Genomic DNA, 25244 nt, shown 5'->3' with positions numbered 1-25244 from the left:
ATAGAAAACAGATATACAATAGACAGAATTTCAAAAAATTGATCACTTTGAAATACAAATAAAATTGATTAGCACCTAAAAAGCACCAAAGAGAAAAAAATGGAAAGAACAAATCACTTAAAAAGAAGAAAGGGGTATCATTATTACAAATATTAAAAAGAAAAATATTATTAACAAATGAATACCAATAAAAATGGGAATTCAAGCAAAATAGACAAATTCTTCTAAAAAAAAAAATTAGCAGCTAGCATGAAAGGAATAAAAAATTTTTCCTGAAAGAAATGAAAACTGAATTTAAGAACCTGCCTGCAAAGAAAACTCCAGTACTAGACACCTATAGCAATCAATTTCACAAACACGTATGATATTAAAAAATACAGAAAGTCTTATAGAAAATAGAAGAAGAAGGAATGTTTTACAATGTATTTTACAATACCAGCATAACCTTATCAAAATTTGATAAATAAGAAGCTATTAGAGGCAAATTTCTTTCATGAAACTATGTGTAAAAATTCTAAACAAAATATTAGCAAACCTAACACAGGTGTATATAAAAGGGATGATATGATCAAGTGAAGTTTATTCCAATAATACAAGTTTGGTTTACTATTTGAAAATAAATTAATGTAATGTAACATGTTAACATAAAAAAACATAAATAAATATATCAATAAATAAAAAAGCAATTGGTGCAATTCTAAAACAATCATATTTTTTAAAATTCTTGGCAATGTGGGAATAAAAAGGGATTTATTTACAGATAGAGTGTAATCTAATACTTTATAGTAAAATTTTGAAAACTATTTTCCTGACATCAAAAAATAGACAAGGATAACCATTATTATCAACTCTATGAAACATTGTATTTTTTGGAGGTCCTTTCCAGTAAAATAAGGTAAGAAAAATAATTAAAGGCATGAAGACTGAAAATCAAAACATAAAATGTCATTATTTATGGACACTATTATTTACATACTAAAACCAAAGATATGTATCAACTATTAAGATTAATATGTCAAATTATCCTGGTTGTTGAATATGAGATCAATTTTAGAAAGAAGTTATTTATGAATATTGCAAGTAGTCAACTTTTATTTAATTTTGATTCTTCAATAGATTTTGTCAGAACTTTCACATTATTGAATTTCTTAAATCTTTCTTGCAGTTTTTCTATCATTTCACCAATATTTAATCTTTAATGTTCATATTAAATAAGATTTAATTTAGTATTATATAATAATGTCTGTAAATAACATTTTATGTTTTAATTTTTAGTCTTAATGTCTTTATTTCTTTTTCTGGTCTTATTTTACTGGAAAGAACCTCCAAAAAATACAATGTTTTGTAGAGTTGATAAAAATAAATATTGAGAGATTAGTATTAAATATTAATCCTGATTTTAAAATACTGCAAGATTCAAGAAATTCAACAATGTAAAAGTTATTTTTAAAATACATTTTTATTACTCATCTACTACTGAAATAAAATCTCCTGAGACATGATGATTGTTCACAAATAGAGTACGTTATTTCTAGCTTTACTCTATCACATGGGTCATGGTTTATTCCTCTGATTAAAAGTACAGCTGGAAAGCAGTTAGGTGAACAAGTTCCTAGTCTATTTCCCAGTTTTTAGCATTGCAGATTTTCTCCATGAAGATTGCATTTTCTTGTACTCCAGCACCTGGTTTTCTTATACTGTGAAACAATGGAGCATATCAAAAGCATAATTTCCAGCAAACACTGCTACCAAGTAATCTGTCTTTACCCTGGGCTAGAACGAGTTGTAGCTTTTAGGATAAAATACACTGACAACAATGTACGACATACACACACACTAACACGCATTCTACACAGTTGTTTTTATTTCTTTCCTGGAATTTTCTATCTTCAAATAGACATAGAAAAGTAATGAATGGAGGTAGAGGTGAACAGTAGTCAGGTCTCTTTCAACATCTTAATTGACACATCCTTGTGTAGAGTCAGGGCAATGACAGTAGAAGGTCAAACTGTCTTATGTACTATTATTAGGCAGACTCTGTTTTATGATCCAATTCCTGGTTAGGCTATGATATCCACTTTTATTTTACTCACATTCTGATATTAGGCTTTGATCTTAATTTTTAATGATGTGAACTTTTATTGCACCCTAGCAGTAATTTAGTGCAAGGTTGTGAGTGAATTTACTAAGGCAGCTAAAGTGATGCCATTTTAAATCAAAAGTAACCTGTCTAGTAGGTATAACAAGATTTTCAAAGCAATGAAATAATACTTCTATTCTCATAATAGCACCTACATTCTTTACTGCATTGTCGTTTTTGGCCAAGTCAAATGAATTGACCAGTAATGGTCTTTGTAAACCACCAATTCTCAGCACTGGCGATGGAAAACAAGTCAATCTACATGCTTTGGTGCTAATTTGAGACATACTACCATCAAATAATTTCATCATGAGAAGAAAAATGTTTATGACAGTTTAGTTCTCCCGCTTTCCCATGGAAACTTCATTAAATGAGTCCAAATGATATTAAACTTTATTATTTTTCTCACTAAGTGTTGGATTAAGTATTGGCAACAAATATTATTTTCTAAAACTTGAAGGACCAGTGAAGACTTGAATACATTCCCCAGAAATTTCTAACTACGTTGTATTTTGTGACAATCACATAAATATGAATGTCAAGCATAATTCATCATCTGGAATATTGTATAAAGCTAAAGGCTAAATGAAGCTTACCTTTTTTTTAATGAGGCAACTGTGCATCAAGTGAGGGTCCTCATATAGTAAAACCTTGATAAAGCTTGTACACTGACTGAAACTGGTGATTCTGAGCTTTCCAGTGGTATGAAATAAAGAGTAGTATGCTATGTTGAGACCATGAAGCATCCTTACGACTTTTGTATTTTTTAACTATCTCCCTAAAAGTGTTGTATCTATACTACTTTTCATAAAAATGTTCCATTTCCTCTGAAATGGAATCATCTTTCATTTTCTTTCCCCCAATTCCAGCATTCTAATGCACTGTTAAATTGAACACCACCCATATTTCCCTCCCACCATGCATTTCTTCATCTTTTCTCCAATGACAGCTGAACAGACCAGGCTTGGTGGCTCACACCTGTAATTTTAGCACTTTCGTAGGCCACGGCGGGTGAGTCACTTGAGTTCAGAAGTTTGAGACCAGCCTGGCCAACATGGTGAAACCCCGTCTCTAATACAAAAATACAAAAATACAAAAACTAGCTGGGCCTGGAGGCAGGCACCTGTAATCCCAGCTATTTGGGAGGCTGAGGCAGGAGAATTGCTTGAAACAGAGAGGCGGAGATTGCAGTGAGCCGAGATCACGTCACTGTACTCCAGCCTTGGCTACACAGCAAGATTATGTCTTAAAACACACACACACACACACACACACAAAAGGTGAACGATCTGTTTTCAGTGCTCTTAAAAATTGCATCTACTATTTATCTTTTGCAATTGTGTTTACATTTTTATCTCTCTCATTGTTCAAAGTTAAATGAATCTCCAACTGAAAATTTGCTGATTAACATAGCAATGTGCAATGTAGTTTATGTTAAGAAGGAGAAAATGCAGCATATTCTTTAGTTCTGAAGTTAATGATTAGACAAATTCCTGGAGATTATTTTCTTAAATAGGCACACAGTGTGTTCAATTGAAACACCCATAAATTTTTCAACCAAGTTGTCAGTGGTTTACTTCTTACTGGAAAAATGCTAAGTTCTTTTCTTTTTAGTCATTAGGCAAACATTCCATGCAGTGTAACAATAATTCACTAAATAATTTCCCTGACCCACTGCCCCTTCCAAAGTACTAAATATTTACATGACAAATATATACACTAGGGACCTAGCACAATTTCAATGTGGAATATGGTACAGAAGCTGCTGAAAACTTTAATTTCTCAGCTTTTCATTTTTCTCTAGAATTATCTGAGTGCACGTGACTTTATAGGATTCATATGGCATTAGATCACAGACATTTTTGGTTTTTTAAAGAAAATGATCATTTCAATGACGATTGCTGAAGAAACAAAGAGAACAGAAAATGATGTTCAAAATGATTTATTATCTGAAACAAACTGAGAGAAAAAGAATTAATTCAAATTCCCAGAAGCAACATTTTTTAGTTCAAATTCTCCAAATACAAATGTGCCTACGGCCTGAGTTTTACTTTCATTCCCTTTTCATGCTTTTGTGTTCTCTCTCCTCTTTGATGTTTCTAATTGCTATATCTTCCTAATTTTGTTGATATACCAATATTGGAAGGCCATTGCTGGAATGAAAATATTAGAAGTACTGAACTTGCAAAGTTACAAGAAGAATAGTTTTGACCAGTGATCAATCTATCCCATTGCCCTTCAATTTCCTCTGTAAAATAATTTAAGCTTCCTACAGATACTTTTGTTGTTGTTGTTGCCTGCATCACTATGGCAGACTATTTAACACATCTACAGTCTCAAATACTTACCATTTCTTTGTGGTGAGAACATTTGTTAGCGGGCCTAGCTGAAGTACATTGCTCCCTCCAAAAAAATCTGTTTATTCTTCTGTCCATTATAACTTTTGGAAGGCCAAATTTAGGGTGAAATTAGCCACTGAAAAATTTTCCAGAAAAAAATCTGTTTTATATATGTAACATTAGTACCTTGAAGATATTCTGAGAAAATTCACAGTAAACATATGTGTGTGTATGTGTGGGTGTACAGGTAACTGTTTTGTGAAAAACAATGAAATATTTTGAAATAACATGGGTAGCAAAATTTGATATATTCATTAATATATTCAAAACTTAAAAAAACTTGTATACTCCATAGCATGGTGACTACAGTTAATGATAATGTATTGAAAATTTCAAAATAGGTAAAAATGGATTTCAAATGTTCTTAACACAAAGAAATGATAAGTATTTGAGATTATACTTGTGTTAATTACTCTGATTTGATCATTTTACAATGTATGCATGTATTAAACTATCACATTTTACCTCATAAATGAATAAAACTATTATTTAATTAAAAATAAAATAATACTTTGAAAAAAAATCTAAAAATTGGCCAAAGAATGCTGAAGACCAGCGTAAGAAAATATTATAAGCCTTATTTAAGGAGGGACTCACACACTCTAGGTCAAAACAAAACTCAGAAAATAAAGTAATTTGAGCAGTTCCTTAGAGTTTATTTTACTGAAATGTTACTTACAATTTCAACACTAAGAGGCTTCTTATAATTTCAATATAATAAATAAATTTTGTATTACATAAATATGTACATATTTTGTTTCAGGCTTTAGAATGTATTTTCATTATCTGATGTTCTCTTTAAATCCTTAATAAGTAAATAGGCAAAAATTGTGACTCAGGAAGATAAATTGACTTAGCCAACAGCAGAAAACAAGCAATTGGAAAAGCTTTATGACACAGTTCTCTTGACTTCTAGTCCAGTATTCTATTGCTTCTCTGTTTCTCTAACAAATATAAGAAAACAGAACACTGGTGACTCTCACTCAAGAAAAGCTGTAATGCAGTAATTATTTCAAGCCAATATTATGAAAACTATATGCCAAATGCCGTGACCTGTGGTTTAAATTGGCAGCTGCTGATTTGCATATGGCAAACAGAATTAGATAATGCACTGAAGGAAAACACACACAAACACACCATCGAATACAAGCATGTTCCCTTTTATTCCTTAAAATCGGACCTATTCTTTTTTCTCACCTTTAAGCCTTTGTTTAACTGCACTGCATACCCTAACTTTATGCTAAAATATCAAGTGTCTGTCACACTACATCTATTCCCTTAAAATAAAACGAGAAGTTATTATTTCTGGCAAAATTTTTACTTCAAATATACATCAGTAATTTCTTAGATCCTTGGTACAATGCCCATATTACTTTTATAGCATTCATAGTTTGCATTGAATTAGAATTATTTACATATATTCATATCACCCAATGGAGATAAGCAGCATGATAATTTATTAATCAAACAGATAACCCTCAGCAATCAGTACAATCTTTGCATATATTATATGATCAATAAGTTTTTTTTAATTTAAAGTTAATTTTTTAAAATTTTTGTGGGTACATAGTAGTTGTATATATTTATGAGGTACATGAGATATTTTGATACAGGCATACAGTGCATAATAATCACATAAGGGTAAATGAGGTATCCATTACTTCAAAAATTTATTCTTTCTTTAAAATGACTAATCCAGTTATGCTATTTAGTCATTTTTCAATGTACAATAAGTTATTTTTAGCTGTAGTCACCCTGTTGTCTTATCAAATACTAGATCTGATTCATTCCAGCTATATTTTTGTACCCATTAACATAAAAAGTCACATAACTCTGTCTCTCCAGGATTTTTCCCTGGTACCTTATTTAGTTCATTTGGTGAGGCTATATTTTCCTGGATAGCTTTAATGCTTGTGGACTATTGCTGGTGTCTAGGCATTGAAGGTATTTGTTTTACTCATTGCAGTCTAGGCTTGTTTGTACTTGTCTTTCCTGGGAATGATTTCCAGGTATTTGAAAGGAACTGGGTGTGATGATCCAAGTTTTTGGTTAACTTCACCATGTATCCGTTAAGGGGCATCCCAAGTCCAGTAATTCTGTGGCTCTTTCAGACACATAGAGGTACTACCTTGGTAGTTTTGGTTAAGATCTGCAAGAATTATCTGGATTACCAGGCAGAGACTCTTTTTTCTCCTCTTACTTTCTTCCAGTAAAACAGAATCTCTCTCTCCCTGTGCTGAGCCACCTGGAGCTGGAGAAAGAGGGACACAAGCGTCCTTGTGGCTACCAGTACTAGGACTGTGCTGGGTCATGCCAGAGCCAGCACAGCACTCAATCTCACCCAAGACTCATGCTAACCAGTGCCTGGTTTGTATCTTTGCTCAAGGCTTTTGGGTTCTACAGTGGGAAGGTGGCAAAGCTAGCCAGGCTTACGTCTTTCCTTTCATGGCAGTCAGTTCCCCCTAGTCCCAGGTGGGTCCAGAGATGCCATGCAGGAGCCAGGGCATGAAGCCAAAAACCTTAGGAATCTACTTTGCTGGAGCTAAGCTGGCACTCAAGCCACAAAAGAAAGTCCTTCCCACTGTTCCATCTGCTTTCCACAAGTAGAGGAGTCTCTGTCCATGGCCGCCACCACTCCAGGTCTGTGGTGAGTACTGCCTGGATACCACTGATGTTCACTCAAGAACCAAGGGCTCTTCAGTCAACTTGTGATGAATGCTGCCAAGCCCAGGACTCCTTCTCCAGAGCAGTGGGCTTCCTCCCCTCTCACTTAGGGCAGATCCAGAAATGTCATCCAAGAGCCAAGGTTTGAAATAAAAAACTCAAAGAGTTCACTTGGCGCTCTACACCACAGTAGCTGAGCTGGTACCTATGCTGCAAGAGTAAGTCCCCTTTACTCTTCCCTCTTTTTTCTCAAGCAGGGGAGATGCTCCTATAGCCATCACAGCTGGGAATATGCTAGGTCACACCTGAAGCCAGCACATCTCTGAGTCTCATCCAAGGCCCATGGTGAGTACTACCTGGATATTATTGCTAATTGTTCAGGACCCAAAGACTCTTTAGTCAGCAGCTGATTAATCATGCCAAGACTGGGTCTTTCCTTCCAGACAGTGGGTTTCTTTCTGGCCCAGTGTATCTAGAAATGTCATCCAGAAGTTAGGGCCTAAAATGAGCACCTCAAGGACCTGCCTGTTGCCCTATCCTATTGTGGCTGAGCTGGTATCCAAGTAGCAAGACAAAGACCTCTTTACTCTCCCCTCTCCTCAAGTGGAAGAAAGGATTCTCTTGTGGAGCTATAAGCTGTGGTGCCTACGGTTGGGAGAAGGGTGGCATAAGCACTCCCTTGGTCTCCCTGGTTGGTGTCTCACTAGGTTTCATGCCCCTCAGGTACACTTGCTTTGAGCTCAGCACAACACTAGAACTTGACCAGGAATTGCAGTCTTTGCTGTTATTTTGAAATTATTATTTAGACGGCCTTTCAAGTGTATTTAGAACATCAGAACACTTTAGCCTACAGTAACGAGCCTTGCCGGAACTCAGGTTCTAAAGCTAAACTATGAAATTCCTTTTTGACTTGGGCTGGTCTAAATGCTCTATCCATGGGTGTTGGCTAAATTCCGCCCTGTGTTGCTTTTCTCTGTGAAAGGGTAGCACCGAGTTGCAATGTGAAGTCCCACAATGACTTCATTTTCTTAAGCACAGAGATTCTCTCTCACCACCATATGGCTGCTGCCGGGAGATGGGACCGGGGGGGCACTGACTGTATTTCCTACTCTGTTCAGTGCCTCTTTCAGTGATATGAAGTTAAAATCAGGTACTATGATCATTCATTTAATTTTGGGTTCATATATAGATGTTTTTTCTGTGTGGATAGTTGTTGAATTTGGTGTTCCTGTGGGGAGGACAATTGTTGGAAGCTTCTATTCAGCCATCTTGCTCCATCCCCTACCAAACATTTGTTTTTTAAAATATCAGACTTAAGGAGATAAGATGTCTGACAAAATATGATCAGAAAGCACTGTTTCCACTGATAGAGCCCACATTATCAAGTAAATCACCATACTTTGAGCAGACCTTCAGAGAAAACCACTGAGAATGTACAAAAAGGCAATGGTGAAGCCCAGGCTACAGGAGGAGGAAGCTGGAAACCCTGTGCAGGGTACCCAAATGCCGAGGCTGGTTCTTGGCCCTGAGTAAATCCTGGGAAACTGGTGAGTAAGAGGACTGAGGGAAAGCTGGCTTTCATCATGGACATCTGAGAGTCTAGTCACAGCATGACCTGGCTCCCCCATGGACACATGATCTGGCAGAAACAGGCCTTCTGATAACATGGAGCCTGGGAGCTTTTGTGCACTGATAAGCTTCAGTGGAGAGCAGCCATAGACACATATACCCAGGGCTTCCTATCTACCTCCAGGAGGCATAGGGCCCAGCTGATCCTTGAGCCAGGGAGAGTAGAGCCAGCTTCCCTGTGGGACTGTGGCACATCTGCTCTGCAATCCCTGCTGCTCATCAGCCCCTCCTAAGTTCCATGCCTAGATGCCTTCCAGGAGTAGGTGCACAGCTCAGCTCCCATCGCACAGCCCGAATGCACTGCTATACCTGAGTACTTTTCTGGTGACCCAGGAGTAAATCAGATTACACCATAGCAGCCTGATCTCAAACCCAAGCTATGAGACATCCAATACCCCCAGGGCTACAGCATAAAACTCAGGAGTATGGAGATGAAATCTGTGACCAGCAGTTGGGTCATGAGAGGAACCTCACCCTTACAGTACTGAGAGGGATGAGACACATTGGCTCCTGAACTGGGTGGGAGCAGGGCATACTTCCCTCTACAGGGCTGGTTCAGTGGACAAAAAGTGTGGCATATTTCCCAGCCACAGCCTCTGCCCAGGGGGAACCTGCGGCCCTAAACACCTAATGAAATAAATGTTGGTAGACGACCAGTGATTAAAGGGGGCTTCCCTAAGACACAGGAGCAGATCTGATAAAGAGCTGTCTTTCTCTCTCAAATTTCATAGCAGAGTATACCTGTGCACATTAGCAAGTACAGAGCCACCCTACAGTTGGGTATTGACCTAGACACCAGCCATTACTCTTAAGTGCCATCTACTGGGTCACAGACCAAACTATAGCACCAAAAATGTATCCTGCTAAAATATACACCTGTGAAAACCAAGTGCAAGTGTTCACTCACATATTCTGTACAGAGCCCTTGTTCTCTGAAAGCTCCCAGAAATGAAGCCAATGGACTATACTCAACTTATGCTACCATTAAAGTACCATCTTGCCAATTGAGAAAGAATCAGTGAAAGAACACTGGCAAACCAAAAAGCCAGAGTGTCCACTTAGCTCGAAACACAGAGGTCCACTTACTACAAAATGAGCCACTAGCTTCCCAGCGATGGTTCTTAACCAGTCTGAAATGATTGAAATGACAGAGGATTCAGAATATGGAAACCAAGGAAGCTCGAGATTCAAGGAAAAGTCAAAACCCAATCTAAGAAATCCCAAAAATCAAGTAAAATGATCTAAGATCTGAAAGATAAAATAGTCATTTTGAGAAATAACTAAACTGAATTTTTAAATCTAAAAAAGTCGCTACAAGAATTTTATAAAATAATCAGAAGTATTAATGGTGGAATAAACCAGGCTGAGGAAAGAATTTCAGAGCTCAAAGGCCAGTTCTTTGAATCAACTCAGACAAAAATAAAGAAAAAAAAATGAACAAATGGGTTAAGGTCAAGATGGTTGACTAGAAGCAGCTAGTGTGCACTGTTCTCATGCAGAGAAGATAGGATGGCCAGTAAACACTAGCTTTTCAATGGGATCACCCAGGAGGTCACATCAGGATTCATCATGGAAGTATCATGATGCACAGAGAGCAGGGAGGAGGAAAACCAGATAGCTGCCTACCCAGGAATGACACAGAGCCCAGGGAGGCTCCTAACCATGGGGAAATGCTGAGTGAGCAAGAGACCCCAGAAACACACTTTTGCAACAGACCTTTGCAATCCTGTGCACAGGAGATCTCCCCTGACCCCCTTTCCTGGGGACATTCGGACTAACATGGAGAACTGTGTGGAATCTGGGAAAGGTTACCACAGAATCTGGCATAAAGTCCCAAGGGCCTTACACTCTTAAGTACTCTGGCATCCTCGACCACAGCTTCTCCAACAAGGGAGGCCAGGCGTCTTGCATGGTCCAAGGATAGGAGCTGCATCTACAGTACAAAGGAGAAGACACACTACAGGCCTTGTCTATGATACATCTTGCCAGGCAAAGCCCACTGTCCTGAAACCCCAGCATAGCCACCACACCCTCACTGGAACACTTAAGCCAGTAGCAGCTCTGCATCTCTCTGGGACAGGACTCCCAGAAGTAACAAACAAGTCTGACATTTTTGCCACTCGCACAGCCCCATCCTTACTGCCTTCAAGCTGGGAAGAGGGTATAGAACCCAAGAACTATCATGGGCCTCTAGCACACCACAGCTGCATTATGGAAAGGTGGCCAGACTATTTTTCATGCAGATTCCTGCCTCCTTCTATTCCTCAGTGGGCACAACCTTCTGACATGAGCCCACAACATAGAAGCCCTGCATTGAGCTTATCACTTCAGTTAATGGCATCTCTGCATTTCTGTGAGGAGGAAATGCCAGAGACAATCCATGGACTCGACCATCGTCATTGCAATGGTATTACCTTTGCTGTTCTCAAGCTGGGGAATGAACAATGAGCCTTCAAATTGCTTTGTTTGCACTGACAGCATGCCACAGCTCCCATACTGGAGGCCAGTCTCCCTTCACTGAGCCTCTGAAACCCTGCTCTTCATTAGACAGGGCACCTGGCTTGGGTCAGCAATACAGATGCTCAGATCCTTCAGCTGAACATTTTCATTAGCAGTGGCTTCATGTCTCCCTGGGGTGGAGTTCCCAGAGATAACTCACAGCCCCTCTGTCACTGATGCTGCAGCAGTATCCACCCTTTCTCCCTCCAGGCTGGGGAAGGAACAAAGAGTCTGAGTTCTTTATTCAAAATCCAGCATGTCACAGCCATCCTATAGAGAAGGGGCCAGACTGTCTTCCCCATGAGCCCACCACCGAACATTCTTTTCACCAGGCAGAGCTCCCTATTATAGGTCAGCAATGCAGCCACCCCACCCCAGGCTGATTATTCTAATAGGCAGCAGCTCTGCCTTTCTCTGGGGTTAAGCCAATGTGCACTCAACACTGAAATAGCCAGACTCATAAAACAGGCTCTTAGAGACTCATGAAGAGACTTAGATAACCACACAATATTAGTGGGAGACTTCAACACCCCACTGACAGTATTGGACAGATCATTGAGGAAGAATACTAAGAAAGATATTCTGGACCTGAACGTGATACTTGACAAAGTGGATTCAACATCCATCTAAGGAACACTCTACCCAACAAAACAGAATATATATTCTCATATGAAAGAGACAAGAAACAAGTGAAAGGGTCTCTGTCATTGCCACTGCCAAGGTCCCCAACCATGCAGCCCTTAAGATGGGAAGTGAATTAAAAGCCTGAGCCTGATCCAGTGCCAAAATATGCAGCCTGGGAGTACCAAGCTGAGATCTGAGGCCAGCACTTGAGAGAAAGAGGAGCATACACACTCAGAGCATCTACAGGGTACAGGGTTGCTAACATGAGCAAGTAACACAGAGCCACATGGCTGAGTAAGAACATGTCTACCAGGGATTACATTTAAGTGCCAGCTATTAGGTCAAACTTCAATCATGAAAATACTATGTTAAGACATCCTCCCTGTCCGTTCAAGGGGAAGAATTCAGCCGCAGATAAAGAGCTTACGCAAAGCTTCAGCCCTCTGAAAACATCCAGAAATGAAACCAACTGACTATAATCAAATTACACTGGCTGGGTGATATGGCTCAAGCCTGTAATCCCAGCACTCTGAAAGGCTGAGGCTGGCAGATCACGAGATCGAGAGATCAAGACCATCCTGGCCAACATGGTGAAATCCTGTCTCTACTAAAAATATAAAAATTAGCTGGGCATGGTGGTGTGCATCTGTAGTCTCAGATACCCAGGAGGCTGAGGCAGGAGAATTGCTTGAACCTGGGAGGCAGAGGTTGCAATGAGCCAAGATTGTGCCACTGCACTACAGCCTGAGGCCTGGCGACGGAGTGAGACTCTGTCTCAAAAAAAAAAAAAAAAAATTACACCACAGTTAAAGGAACAACAGCCCATACAGATGAGAAACAACCAGGACAAGAATTCTGGCAACTCTAATAAAAGCCAGTGTGCGTCCTTACCTCCAAACAACTGCAATAGATCCACCGCAATGCTTCTCAACCAGAATGAAATGGCAGATATTACAGACATCAAATTTAGAACCTAGATGACAACAAAGATAGTTGATATTCAGGAGTCAGTTGCAATCCATTCCAAGGAAATATAAGGAATCCAATAAAATGATTCAAGAGATGAAACACAAGATAGTTATCTTAGGAAAGATCCAAACCTGAGCTCATAGAACTGAAAAAACACAGTACAGTAATTTCATAACACAATTGAAAGCATTAACAACAGAATAGACCAACTGAGGAAATAATCTCAAAGTTCGAATGCCAGTTATTTGCATTAACTCAGACAAAAATAGAGAAAATATAACTTCAAAAAAAATGAAAAAATCTTTGAGAAATAGTGGATTATATAGAGACCAAACCTATTACTCACAAGTGTCTGAGAGAGAGAGCAGAGCAGACAGGGAGAGCATGAAAGCAACTTAAAACAAATATTTGATAATATTGTCCATAATAATTTTCACAACCTCTTTAGAGAGGATGTCATTCAAATTCTGAAAATTTAGAGAGACTCTGGGAGATACTAAACAAGACAACAACTCAAAATACACAAAGACACATAGTCATCAGATTCTCTAAAGTCAAAGTGAAAGAGAAAATATTAAAGGCAGCTAGAGAGAAGGAGCAGGTCACCTACAATGGGAGCCCCATCAGGATAACAGCAGACCTCAATCCCACAAGCCAGAAAAGATTGAGGGTCTATATCCAGCATCCCGAATGCAAAGAAATTCCTACCAACAATTTTGTATCCAGCCAAACTAAGTTTTACAAGCCAAAAAGAAATAAAGTTTTTTCACATAAGCAAATGCTGAGGGAATTTGATATTGACAAACCCATCATAAAAGAGTTCCTTAAGGATATGCTAAATATGAAGAAAAAAAATGACCATTACTGCCCCCCCCCAAAGCACACTCAAGTACATAGACGATGGACACTATAAAGCAAATGCACAAGCAAAACCAGATAACAATCCACCAACAACATGAGGACAAATCTCCAAATATTAATATTAACCTTGAACAAAAACAGGCTAGACACCTCACTGAAAAGGCACAGAGTGGCACGTTGGGTTAAGAAGCAAGATCCAACTGTACACTGTCTTCAAGATACCCATCTCACATGAAAGAACAACGATAGACTCAAAGTAAAGGGATGATAAAAGATTTAGCAAACAGAAAACATAAAAGTGCATGAGTTTCTATTCTAATTTCAGAGAAAACAAACATTAAACCACAAGAATCAAAAAGGACAAAGAAATGCATTATTTAATGATAAAGGGTTCAATGCAACAAGGAGACTTAAATATTCTAAATACATATACACCCAACAGAGGAACACCCAGATCGATAAAACAAGTTTTTTGAGACCTATGAAGAGACTTAGATAGTCATACAATAATAGTGAAACACTCTAACATTCCACTGACAGTATTAGACACATGATTGGTACAGAAAACTAACAAAAATATGTGGTTGACAATTAACCAAATGGACCAAATAGACATCTACAGGAATCTCCAGCCTAAAACAACTGAATATACATTATTCTCATCTGCACGTAGCACATACTCTAAAATCAAACCCACACTCAGCCATCAAGCAGTTTTTTTTTTGTTTTTTTTTTTTTAAGTTTTAATTCAGGTTTAGGGTTACAAGTGCAGGTTTGTTACAAAGGTAAACTTGTGTCATGGAGGTTTTTGTTTGTTTGTTTGTTTGTTTGTTTGTTTTGTATAGATTACTTCATCACCCAAGTATTAAGCCTAGTACTCATTAGTTTACTAATATTATTATTATTAATTATTATTATTCTCTCACTCCTCCAAAACTCCTCCCTCCAAAAGGCAGCAGTGTGTGTTGTTCCCTTCTGTGTCCATGTGTTCTTATTATTTAGCTCCCACTTGTAAGTGAAAACATGCAGTATTTGGTTTTCTGTTCCAGTGTTAGTTTCCTAAGAATAATAGCCACTAGCTCCATCCATGTCCCTACAAAGAATATGGTATTCTTTTCACAAATCAATTTTCTACAAATTAAAAAAAAAATGAAATCATACAAACCATACTTTCAGCTCAATAAAAAAAAAAGAAACACCAAGATCTCTCAAAATCATGCAATTAAATGGAAACCAAAGAAACTGTTCCTGAATGACTTTTGAATAAACAATTAACTTAAGGCAGAAATATAAAAATTCTGTAAAATAGATTGGAAAAAAACCATAAAACATTCTAGACTGTATGGGACACAGTTAAAACACTGTTAAAAATAAAGTTTAAAGCACTAAATGCCCACAAAAAAAGTCAGAAATATCTCAAATTAACTATCTAACATTGCACCTAAAGGAACTAGAAAAGCAAGAGCAAGCTAACCTCAAACAAGCAGGAGAAATGAAAAATCTGAAATCAGAGCTAAACTGAACAAAATTGAGATGTGGAAAAGCATATGAAAGATCAACAAAACCAAAAACTGTGGTTTTATTGAAAAAAAAATAAGATTGCTAGAATTCTAGATACACACACACGAAAAGAGAATATCCAAATAAACACAATCAGAAATGAAATAAGGGACATTACTACTGACCCCACAGAAATACAAAATACATTCAGAGACTATTAGGAATACCTCTTCACACTATAACTAGTAAATCTATAAGAAATGTATAAATTTCTGGGAACACATAATCTCCCAATCTTGGAGCAGGAAGATACTGAAACCATGAGCACACCACTAATAAATTCTGAAATTGAATCTGTAATAAAAAATCCTACCAACCAGAAAAGGCAATAGACCAGACAGATTCACAGCCAAAGTCTACCAGACATATAAAGACCTAGTACCAACCCTGCTGAAACTATTCTAAAAAATTGAGGAGGGAATCTACCCTGACTCATTCTAAGAGGCCAGCATCATTGTGATACCAAACAACTAGCAGAATCCTAATGAAAAAAAAAAAATCAGGCCAATATCCTTGATAAAAATATATGCAAAAGTCCTAAAGAAAATACAAGTAAACTGAATCTAGCAGCACATCAAAATCCACCATGATCGAGTAGGCCTCGTCTCTGGAATGTAAGGTTGGTTCAAGATACCCAAATCAATAAATGTAATTTGTCACAGAAACGGAACTAAAAACAAAAGTAATGTGATAATCTCAACAGATACAGAAAAGGCTTTCAATAAATTTCAGCATCCGTTCATATTAAAAATGGAAAATCCTGGAGATTGAAGATATATACCTCCAAATAATAGGAGCCATCTATGAAAATCCCACAGCCAACATCATTCTGAATTGACGAAAGCTGGAAGCATTCCCTTGGAGAAGTTAAACAAGACAAAAGTGCCCACTCTCACCATTCCTCTTAAACATACTACTGATAGTCCTAGCCAGAGCAATCAGGCAAGAGAAAGAAAGCAAAGGCATCCAAATAGAAAGCTGAACTGTCTCTCATAGCATATGATACAATTCTATATCTAGAAAACTCCATAGTCATTGCCCAAATGCTCCTAGATCTTAGAAACAACTTCAGCAAAGTTTCAGGATACGAAATACATGTAAAAAGTCAGTAGCATTTCTGCAAATCAAAACCACATTGAGATACTGTCTCACTGCAGTTAGAATGGCGATTATCAAAACATCAGGGCAGAACAGATGCTAGAGAGGATGTGGAGAAATAGGAATGATTTTACACTGTTGGTAGGAATGTAAATTTTTTCAACCATTGTGGAAGACAGTGTGAGGATTCCTCAAGGATCTAGAAATAGAGATTCCTTTTGACCCAGCAATCCCATTACTGGGTATATACTCAAAGGAATATAAAACATTCCATTATAAATATGCATATGTATGTTTACTGAAGTACTGTTTACAATAGCAAAGACTTGGAACCAACCCAAATGCCCATCAATGATAGACTGGATAAAGAAAATGTGTCCCATATACACCATGAAATACTATGCAGCCATAAAAAAGGATGAGTTCACGTCCTTTGCAGGGATCTGGATGAAGCTGGAAACCATCATTCTCAGCAAACTGACACAAGAACTGAAAACCAAACACCACATGTTCTCACTCATAAGTGGGTGTTGAACAATGAGAACACATGGACCCAGGGAGAGGAACATCACACACCAGGGCCTGTCAGTGGGAGTGGGGGTTAGGGGAGGAATAGCAGGGGGTGGGCGGATTGGGGAGAGATAACATTAGGAGAAATACCTAATATAGATGACGGGGCAATGAATGCAGCAAACCACCATGGCACATGTATACCTATGTAACAAACCTATACAATCTGCACATGTTCCCCAGAACTTAAAGTATCATAAAAAATAAAATAAATTTTTAAAAAAATATTTGTTTACTAAAGCTTTTTTCTACTTCCTATATTTTGTAGGTATAAATGTATATTAGTTTATTATTAATATATTAATTTTTAATATAATTTTATATAATTTTTATGTGTTCCAAAATATAATTACTTCACTCATCACAATAATTTTTTTAAAAAGTCAGTAGCATTTCTATACACTAATGATGTCCAAACTCAGAGCCAAATCAAAAATGCAATCCTATTTACAATATACACCAAAAGAATGAAATACCTAGAAATACAGTTAACTTGAGATGTGAAAGATCTCTTAAACAAAAATGATGAAGCAACACTGTTGAGAGAAATCAGAAATGACACACACAATTGGAAAAATATTGCAAGCTCATAAATAGGAAAAATCAATGTAAAAGTGATCATACAGCCAAAAGTAATTTACAGATTCAATGCTACTCCTATCCAACTACCAATAGTATTCTTCACAGAATTAGAAAATTCTGAAACTTATTTAAAACCCAAAAAGAGCCCAAATACAAAGCAATCCTAAGCAAATGAAACAAAGTTGGAGGTATCACACTACCCAGCTTGAAACTATACTATAAGAATACAGTAACTAAAACAGCTTGCTACTGATTTAAAAAAAAAAAAAAAAAAAAAAAAGCCAAACACATAGAACTATGGAACAGGTTAGAGAACCCAGAAATTAAGTCACACACCTACAACCATCTGATCTTTGACAAAGTTGGCAATAACAAACAATGTGGAAATGAATCCTTATTCAATAAATGGTGATGGCTAGCCATATACAGAAGATTGAAACTGGACCCTTACATTTCACTATATATAAAATCAAATCAAGGATTAAAGACTTAAATGTAAAGACCTAAAACAACAAAAACCCTTGAGGAAAGTCTAAGAAAGACCACTCTGAATATCAGACCTGGCAAAGATCTCACGACAAAGACTCCAAAAGCAATTGCAACAAAAACAAAAATTGAGAAGACGTAATTAAACTAAAGAGCTTCTACAAAGCAAAAGAAATTATAAATAGGTTAAAAAGACAACTTATAAAATTTAAGAATATATTTGCAAGCTATGTATCTGAAAAACATATAATATCCAGAATCTATAAGTAACTTAAGCAAATCAACAGGCAAAAAAAAAAAAAAAAAAAAATTAGTAAATGGGCCAAGGACACAGACACTTCTCAAAAGAAGACATTCACGTAGCCAACAAACCTATAAAATAATATGCAACATCACTAATCACAAAACCACAAAAATATATTGCCTCAAACCAGTCACTATAGCTATTATTAAAATGTCAAAACATAACAGACGATGGTAAAGTTACAGAGAAAATGGAATATTTATACACTGCTGGTGGGAATGGAAATAAGTATAGCCATAGTGAAGAATAGATTTCTCAGAGAACTTAAAACTGAACTAACATTCGACCCAGCAATTCCACTACTAGCAATATACCCAAAGAAATATACATAATTCTACCATAAAGACACATGCACATATATGTGAATCACAGCACTACTCAAAAGAGCAAAGACATGGATTCAACCTAGATGCTTACTAATAGTGGACTGAATAAAGAAAATGTGGTACATGTATTGCAACTAAGAGGGTACAGAATCACCACTGAGACCAAAGTAAGCCAATTCAGAGGGTCATTTATTGCTGGCGACCACGGAGGACTAGTGTCTTTCCAATCTGTGTCGCCAAGCTCAGGGGGAACAAGGGTTTTAAGCAGAAAACCCACATCCTGGTGGGGCATGGGGTTCTTTTTTTGCAATCAGTGTTATGCAGAGCAAGCTAGCTATTTTTCACAGAAGCCAAGGTCAGCAGTTATTGCTAGGAAAACAGGGCAGCAAGCAGTTATCACAAAGGGAATGGGGCAGCAGTTACAACTTATTTTTGGAAAAACCGTTTTTCTTGGTTCTTGCAGGGTACAGGGTTTAAGATGGCGTTGCTTAGGTTCTAACTCTGGGTTAGCTATGGCAAACATGTACATAATGGAATACTACAGATTCATAAAAAATGATTAAATCGTGTCATTTGCAGCAACAATGGAGCTGGAAGCCATTCATCTAAGTAAATTAACACAAAAACAGAAAACCAAATACTGCATATTCTCGCTTATAAGGAGAAGCTAAACATTGAATATACATGGACTCAAAGGGAACAGCAGACACTGGAGCCTACTTGATGGTTGATGGTAGAAAAAGTGTGAGTCATAGGTGTAGGCAAGGACTTCATGACCAAAACGCCAAAAGCAATGGCAACAAAAGCCAAAATAGACAAATGGGACCTAATCAAACTCCACAGCTTCTGCACGGCAAAAGAAACAGTCAGCAGAGTGAATCGGCAACCAACAGAATGGGAAAAAATTTTTGCAGCCTACCCATCTGACAAGGGGCTGATATCCAGAATTTACAAAGAACTAAAGCAGATCTACAAGAAAAAAACAAACAAGCCCATTCAAAAACGGGCGAAGGATATGAACAGATACTTTACAAAAGAAGCCATACAGGAGGCCAACAAACATATGAAAAAATGCTCATCATCACTGGTCATCAGAGAAATGCAAATCAAAACCACATTGAGATACCATCTCACACCAGTTAGAATGGCGATCATTAAAAAATCGGGAAACAACAGATGCTGGAGAGGATGTGGAGAAATAGGAACACTTTTACACTGTTGGTGGGAATGTAAATTAATTCAACCATTGTGGAAGACAGTGTGGCGATTCCTCAAGGACCTAAAAATAGAAATCCCATTTGACCCAGCAATCCCATTACTGGGTATATATCCAAAGGATTATAAATCATTCTACTACAAGGATGCGTGCACACGAATGTTCATTGCAGCACTGTTTACAATAGCAAAGACCTGGAACCAACCCAAATGCCCAACGATGATAGACTGGATAGGGAAAATGTGGTACATATACACCATGGAATATTATGCAGCCATCAAAAATGATGAGTTCACGTCCTTTGTAGGGACATGGATGAACCTGGAAACCATCATTCTCAGCAAACTGACACAAGAGCAGAAAATCAAACACCATATATTCTCGCTCATAGGCGGGTGTTGAACAATGAGAACCCATGGACACAGGGAGGGGAGCACTACACACTGGGGTCCGTTGGGGGGAAATGGGGGAGGGGCGGGGGGGTGGGGAGGTGGGAAGAGATAGCATGGGGAGAAATGACAGATACAGGTGAGGGGACGGAAGGCAGCAAAGCACACTGCCATGTGTGTACCTATGCAACAATCTTGCATGTTCATCACATGTACCCCAAAACCTAAAATACAATAAAAAAATAAAATAAAATAAAATAAAATAAAATAAAATAAAATAAAATAAAAAATCAAAAAAAAAAAAAAAAAGAAAAAGTGTGAGTATTGAAAAACCACCTATGGGATACTATGCTGATTACCTGGGTGATGATATTTTCTGTACACCAAACCCCCATGACATGCCCCATGTAACAAACCTGCTCATGGACCAGTTGAATCTAAAATAATAGTTGCAATGAAATAAAAATAATAATAAACAAAACCTCTGCGATGTATGAGATTACATAAAGAGACCAAATCTCTGACTCATCAGCATTCCTGAGGGAGAAAAGAAAATTGCCAACTTGGAAAATATGTTTGAGGACATAGTTCATGAATATTTTGCTAATCATTATAGAGTTTGTCATGGAAATCCAACTAACAGAGAGAACCCGGGCTAGATACTATGTAGGATGACCATCCACAAAGCACATAATCATCAGATTCATGAAAGAGAATGCAAGCAAACAAAAATCTTAAAGGCAGCTAGAGAAAGGGACAGGGCACATAAAAAGGAAGTGCCACTAGGCTAGGAGAAAACCTTTCAGCAGAAACCTTACAAGCCAGAAGGGATGAAAGGTCAATTTTCAGTATCCTTAAAGAAAATAAATTCCAACTAAGAGTTTCATATCCTGCCAAACTAATCTTCATAAGTAAAGGAGAAATAAAATTCTTCTCACACAAGCAAAAGCTGAGGGAATGTTTCAACTAGACCAGCTTTAGAAGAGGTTCTTAGGGGTGCTAAACAGGGAACAAAAATAATGACACCTGCTACCACAAAAACACACTTAAGCACATAGTTCACAGGCACTATAAAGTAACTATGCAACCAAGTTTACATAACAATCAGCTAACAACACGGTGACAGGATTAAAATCACACATATCAATAATAACCTTAAATGTAAATGGGCTGAATGCCCTGCTTGAAAGACAGAGTGGCAAGCTGGAGAAAAAGAAAAGACCCAACCATCTGTTATTTTCAAGAGACCCATCTTACTTGTAATGACACCCACAGGCTAAAAGTAAAAGGATAGAAAAAGATTTATCATGCAAATGGAAAAAAAAATAAGAAGAGAAGTTATTATTATATCAGATACAATAGACTTTAAACCAATAAATATTAATACAGATAAAGCAGAGCATTACATAATAATAAAGGGTACAATCTAACAAGAAGCTTTAACTACCTACGCTGAATATATAAACATCCAACATTGGAGCACTGAGATTTAAAAAACAACTTCTTGGAATTAAAGAATCACAATAACAGTGGGAGACTTCAACACCCCACTGATAGCATTAGACAGATCACTGAGGCAAAAGAAATTAGATATAAACTCAACACTCTACCAGTTGGACTTAATAGACATCTACAGAACACTCTATCAAACAACCAAAAGGTATACATTCCTCTTAAATACATATGGAACTTTTTCTAAAATTGGCCACATTCTCAGTCATAAAGCAAGACTCAATCAATTCAAAAAACTGAAATCATATCATGCATATTCTCAGACCATAATGCAATTAAAATAGAGATCAATGTCAAGAAGATATATCAGAACTATGAATATACATGGAAATTAACTCATTCCTGAGTAACTCCTTGGTCAACATCACATTAAGGTTGAAATAAAAGAAAAATATTTGACAATCATGAACATAACTTACCTAAATCTTGAGGATACAGCAAAAGCATTGTTAATTTGAAAGTTTATAGCTGTAAACCCCTTCATCAAGAAGTTAGAAAGATCTCAAATTAACAAGCTAACTTTGCACCTAAAGAAACTAGAAATAAAACAACAAAGCAACCTCAAAGCTAGCAGAAGAAAAGAAAGCACTAAAATTAGAGAACTGAATGCTCTTGAGATGCAAAAATCCCTGCAAAAGACCAATGAAACCAAGAGTGGATTCTTTAAAACACGAATAAGATCAATGATATATGTCTAACTATATTAACAAAAAAGAAAAGACAAAATACCCAAAAGTACAATCAGAGATGACAAAGATGACAAGACAACTAATCCCATAGATATACAAAAGATCCTTCTAGAAAACTATGAACAAACTTGTGCATAGTAATTAGAAAATCTATGGGAAAGGGATAAATTCCTGAAACACACAGTCTCTCCAGATTGAATCAGGAAGAGACTGAAACACTGAATAGACAAATATTGAGCTCTGAAGTTGAATCAATAATAATAAAATCCTACCAACCCAAAGAAGCCCTGGAGCAGATGAATTCACAACAAAATTCTAACATGCGTACAAAGAAAAACTGGTCCAAATCCTACCAAAACTATTCCAAGAAATGGATGATGAGGAACTCCTCCCAAATTACTATGAAGCCAGCATCAATTTAATACCAAAATCTGGCAGAGACACAATGAATAAAGAAAATTTCAGACCAACATTTCTGGTGTACATAGATGCAAAAATATACAATAAAATACTAGTAAATTGAATCCAGAACCACATTAAAAAGTTAATTCCCGATGATCACATAGGTTTTTTTTTTTTTCTTTTTTTTGAGACAGAGTCTTGCTCTGTCACCCAGTCTGCAGTGCAGTGGCACAATCGTGGCTCACTGCAACCTTCACCTCCCAGGTTCAAGCTAATCTACTGCCTCAGCCTCCTGAGTACCTGGGACTACAGGTGAATGCCACCATGCCCGAATAATTTTTTGTATTTTTAGTAGAGACAGGGTTTCACTGTGTTAGCCAAGATGGTCTCAATCTCCTGACCTCATGATCCACCTGCTTTGGTCTCCCAAAGTGATGGAATTACAGGCATGAGGCACCACACTGGGCCGATCAAGTCGGTTTTATTCCCGAGATCCAAGGTTCATTCAGTATATGCAGTCAAAAATGTGATTCACCACACAAAATTAAAATAAAAAACCATATGATCATCTCAGTAGATGTAGAAAAGGCTTTTGATAAAATCCAACATCCATTCATAATAAAAACTTTCAACTATGAAACAAAAGAACATACCTCAAAATAATAAGAGCCTGTAATCCCAACTACTTGGAAGGCTGAGGCAGGACAGTCGCTAGAACCCGGGAGACAGAGGTTGCGGTGAGTCAAGATAACACCATTGCACTCCAGCCTGGGCAAGAAGAGTGAAACTCCATCTAAAAATAAATAAAGAAATAAATAATTGAAATATGTAAAAGCACAGCTAACCAAGGGGATGAATAATTTCTACAAGGAGAACTACAAAACAGTACCAAACAAAATCAGAGATGACACAAACGAATGGAAATACCTTCAGTTGCTCATGGATTGGAAGAACCAATATTATTTAAATGGCTATACTTTCCAAAATAATCTACAGATTATATTCAATTCCTATCAAACTACCAAAGACAATTTCACATAATTAGAAAAAAACATGAACATTCATATGGAACCAAAAAAAGAGCCCAAATAATAAGCAAAAAGAAGAAAGCCAGAGGCATCACATAACCTGACTTGAACTATGCTATAAGGTGATAGTGATATGAAGGCAGACACAGAGATCAATGGAACAGAAAAAAAAAATCTGAGTAATAAAGCTTCACATCTACAACCATCTGATCTTCAACAAAGCCAACAAAAACAAGCAATGGGGAAAAACTTCCTCATCAATAAATGCTGCTGGGATAACTGGCTAGCCATATGTGGAAGAATTAAACTAGATACCTGCACTTCATCACGTACAAAATCAATCTCAAACTGAATTAAAATTTTAAATGTAAGATATCAAATTATAAAAATTATAGAAAAAAAAACTAGAAAATATCCTTCTCAATATAGGCTTTGGCAAAGAATTTATGGCCAAGTTCCCAAAAGCAATTTCAATTTCAATAAAAAATGAAGCCAGACCTAATTAAACAAAAGAGCTTCAGCACAGCAAAAGAAACAATTAACAGAGTAAACAGACAACATACAGAATAGGAGAAAATATTCACGAACTACACACCTTACAAAAGTCTATAGGATCTATAAGAAGCTTAAAGAATTCAATAAACAAAAATCAAATCACCCCATTAAACAGTGAGCAGAGGACATGAATACTTTTCAAAATAAGATACACATGTGGCCAACCAATGTATGAAAAATGCTTAAACTCACTAACCATTAGAGAAATGCAAATCAAAACCAGTGAAATACTACCTCACACCAGTCAGCATGGCTATCAATAAAAAGTCAAAAAACAACAGTTGCTGATGAAGCTGCAGAGAAAAGGGAATGCTTATACACTGCCTGCAGGAATATAAATTAGTGTAGCCACTGTTTGATATTTCTCAAAATATCAAACTAGTTTGATATTTCTCAAAGATCTTAAAACAGAGCTACCACTAAACTCAGGAATTTGATTACTGGATGATATGGTTTGAACTGTGCCGCCATCCAAATCTCATGTCAAATTGTGAACCCAAATGTTGGAGGAGGGGCCTGGTGGGGGTAAGTGAATCATGAGGGTGGATTTCCCCCTTGCTGTTATCATGATAGTTAGTGGGTTCTCACAAGACCTGGTTGTTTAAAAGTGTGTGACAACTTTCCATTCATTCTTTTCCTCCTCCTCTGGCCATGTAAGACGTGCCTGTTTCCTCTTTGTTTTCTGCCATAATTGTAAGCATCTTGAGGCCTCTCCAGCCATGCTTACTCTATAGCCTGTGGA

At 37.1% G+C, this 25244-nt stretch overlaps 1 long non-coding RNA gene across 1 annotated transcript in view; it reads right to left on the bottom strand.

Annotated features, from left to right (window-relative positions):
- The window catches only part of LOC141582687 (uncharacterized), a 112548-nt gene that overhangs the window by 76619 nt on the left and 10685 nt on the right, over nt 1–25244 (bottom strand). Inside the window, exon 2 of the long non-coding RNA XR_012515570.1 lies at nt 23573–23712. This is a non-coding gene — a long non-coding RNA (uncharacterized LOC141582687). The remainder of the gene's footprint in view (nt 1–23572; nt 23713–25244) is intronic.

This window comes from Saimiri boliviensis, chromosome X, assembly GCF_048565385.1.
Source record: "Saimiri boliviensis isolate mSaiBol1 chromosome X, mSaiBol1.pri, whole genome shotgun sequence".
In the NCBI taxonomy this organism is placed as follows: domain Eukaryota; kingdom Metazoa; phylum Chordata; class Mammalia; order Primates; family Cebidae; genus Saimiri; species Saimiri boliviensis.
This window is presented reverse-complemented; position numbering and strand designations above follow the sequence as displayed.